At 41.5% G+C, this 3,252-nt stretch overlaps 2 long non-coding RNA genes across 2 annotated transcripts in view; both read right to left on the bottom strand.

Moving 5' to 3' along the window:
* Positions 1-1,280, bottom strand: part of LOC134911918 (uncharacterized) — a 1,937-nt gene extending 657 nt beyond the window's left edge. Inside the window, exons 1-2 of the long non-coding RNA XR_010176963.1 lie at positions 1,022-1,280; positions 691-712 (exon numbers count right to left, since the gene is read on the bottom strand). This is a non-coding gene — a long non-coding RNA (uncharacterized LOC134911918). The remainder of the gene's footprint in view (positions 1-690; positions 713-1,021) is intronic.
* Positions 1,281-1,288: 8 nt separating this feature from the next.
* Positions 1,289-2,757, bottom strand: LOC134911917 (uncharacterized). Its single transcript, XR_010176962.1, has 4 exons — positions 2,675-2,757; positions 2,329-2,348; positions 1,479-2,229; positions 1,289-1,394 (listed from the first exon to the last, which is right to left on the bottom strand). It is a non-coding gene; the product is annotated as an uncharacterized LOC134911917 (long non-coding RNA).
* Between the last annotated feature and the right edge of the window lie 495 nt (positions 2,758-3,252).

The following is a 3,252-nucleotide window of genomic DNA, read 5'->3' as shown; positions in this document are numbered from 1 at the left end:
AAATTTATATGCAGATTTAACATACCACACCCAAAAATTACTCTCTCTGCACATGTTACATATGCTTCCCCTGCAGTGCACATTGTATTGAACAATTGAACCATAAATTCCGGAAGCCCTAAACTTGGTAAATCACCCATTAGCACAATTTTGACCCAAAACATTATGTAAGGTAACTTACTTCGTGTATGCAGAGCCCGAATTTGCTGGCGGATCTCCGCCAACAAATCTGGAGTCCTCCTACGGAGATCACTCCACCTCCTTTCTAGCTGGATGATTGTCCGCCTGCTGCGGACGCGAGTCCGCACAGGCGGCGGACCTCCGCGTAGGCCTCGCGCTTCACCCGATTGGGGATGAAGCGCCCAACGCGGCCTACGCGGCGGTCCATCACCGCAACCAGCACGCGGAGCTCCCGCCTGGTGAACGGTGCTGCACGCATCATGGCAATGGCGTTTTCCTTATTTGGGCATATATTCATAGTGTCTGTTAGCATGTGATTGGTCAAAAATCTATGTTGTCATTTCTAATAACTTTATTGATCTTTGCAATGCTGTGAAGAGCAGAGTGTTATTTGGCACGAGCGGAAATTCGCATTAGCAGAAGCGAAAATGTTTAGAACACAAATTTAAGAAAACAACACACAGAGACACAGACTTTAGATAAAATTACTATACATATCTGTGTACTCACCACAGTTCGTGTGATCATTCAGCTGGACAGTCACAAAGTGTGAAACATTGAGTATCATTTGTTTGTGTGTTTGGTTACATAATCAGGATTTGAGGATATAAAATAAATAAGGACACTATTTATTAACATTACAGTATTTAAATTTCTAAATAAACATTGTAAGCTTAACGTGTTTTTGGTTTTTGTTAAAAAAATCAATTACCCATTCCAACACAACAAAAGCCTTACCCAATCACTTTACAAGATCATACAAAATGCAATCATGGTTTAAAAAACATAAGCATACTGTGTTGTATTATTTCTGCAAATATAAAATATAAAAACACTATACCTGAAATATTCTGCAACAATTCTTGCCCTCACTTGGCTCCCCCTCCGTGTCACACTCCCCCCACCGAAGCGTGGACCAACCCCTGGCTCCTCATCAGGCAATTCCTCTGCCTGAGGAAGCTCTACACTACTCCTTACCGCGATATTATGTAGTATTGCGCACAGGACCACTATTTTACTTGCCATCTCCGGCGAATACATGATGTCGCCACCAGTGCGGTGGAGCACACGAAACCGCCCTTTAAGGACACCAATTGTGCGCTCCACCGGCTGCCTAGTGGCAGTAAGCGCGGAGTTAAATGCCATCTGTGGTCCTGGCCTGGGATTACGGTAAGGAGTCATGAGCCAGGGGGTGCAAGGATATCCACGGTCTCCTGTTGGTAGATAATCCAATATTTCAAAATAGTATATTTGTCAAGTTATTTTTGTTTGTTTCAAAAATTAAAGCAAAAACTCACCCAATAACCACATGTCTGCTCGTTGACTTGATCTTAATCTCTGCCATATCCCTGATTGTCTAATGACATATGCATCATGGGAACTTCCAGTAAACTTTGCATTCAGGGAAAGGATCTGGAGGGATGGCCCACAAACAACCATTACATTCAGAGAATGAAACAGTTTCCTGTTTCTAAAAATTTCTTCATTATGTCTTGGTGGCTGAATAGCAACATGTGTGCCATCCACAACCCCAATAACATGTGGGAAGCGACTACCACCTTCCGCAAATTGCCGCTTCACCACATCTAGGGCACCAACATCCAAAGGCATATCAATGAACTGCTTCACCCGCTTTAGGAAAGCCTGGCAGACACGCCGCAGGACCTTACTGAACTGGCCCTGCGACATGCCAACCAGGTCTCCCACAACATGCTGATATGAGGCTGTAGCCAAAAAATGTAACACTGCAAGGAATTGTGTCAATGGTGGTATTGCTGTAGGATACCGAATTTCAGACTCCAGATCACTCTCTATTATGGAGAGAGTGTCTAGGATTAGATGTGGTGGCAGCCGGTATCTACGCACCACCACATCATCTGGCATCCCAAAAAGTAGGACACGGGTTCTGAAAATTGGTGGCCTAGCACGCCTCCGTTGCCTTGGTTGATGAGGAGCCGGCTGTGGTTGTGGGGCTTGCGGTTGGGGTGGGAGTGCTGGCGTGGGTTGGGGAGGTAGGGCTTCTGCTGCAATATATATTGACATCACACACTTTTTAAAAAAAAACAAAAACAAAGATGAAGAATACAAAACTAAAGTTTGTCAAATATACTACAATAAAATGCTTTGACAAATGTGGTGTCAACTTACTGCAGGAGCGTACATTTTTTCTGTGTTGAATTCATGTCCAAAATGTAAAACAATTTTGCAAATAAAAAATAAAGAACAAATTTAATTAAAAATACATATGTTATTTTTACAATTCCCCAAAAAATTTTTTGGGTACATTTCTCTGCATAAAAAACTTCACAAACACCAATAAAAAACCACAAACCAAAAAAAATAGGCATTTAGTAGCTAGACCAGGAAAGACAAACACTACTTTGCAGATCAATCCTGGTAAAAAAAAATTTGGTTTAGCCAAAAGGAAAAAAAACATAAGCTCAACAATTTTAAAAAACACAAACAGGCACCAACACAGGCCAAGGACACTTACCTGCACAAAAAGAAATGAAAACTTGGTGTTCCCTAGCACACCAATCGAAAGAAATATCAAAGGGTTATATCACCCAAAAACAAGCACCTACAAGAGAACACAAATGATAGTCACAAATAACATACAGACCATTAAAACAAACAGCCACCAATACAGGCCAAGGACACTTACCTGCACAAAAAGAAATGAAAACTTGGTGTTCCCTAGCACACCAATCGAAAGAAATATCAAAGGGTTATATCACCCAAAAACAAGCACCTACAAGAGAACACAAATGATAGTCACAAATAACATACAGACCATTAAAACAAACAGCCACCAATACAGGCCAAGGACACTTACCTGCTCAAAAAGAAATGAAAACTTGGTGTTCCCTAGCACACCAATCGAAAGAAATATCAAAGGGTTATATCACCCAAAAACAAGCACCTACAAGAGAACACAAATGATAGTCACAAATAACATACAGACCATTAAAACAAACAGCCACCAATACAGGCCAAGGACACTTACCTGCTCAAAAAGAAATGAAAACTTGGTGTTCCCTAGCACACCAATCGAAAGAAATATCAAAGGGT

The sequence above is a fragment of the Pseudophryne corroboree genome, chromosome 4, assembly GCF_028390025.1.
Source record: "Pseudophryne corroboree isolate aPseCor3 chromosome 4, aPseCor3.hap2, whole genome shotgun sequence".
NCBI lineage: Eukaryota > Metazoa > Chordata > Amphibia > Anura > Myobatrachidae > Pseudophryne > Pseudophryne corroboree.
Note: the sequence above shows the minus strand (reverse complement) of the source record. Positions and strands in the feature narration are given on the sequence as shown.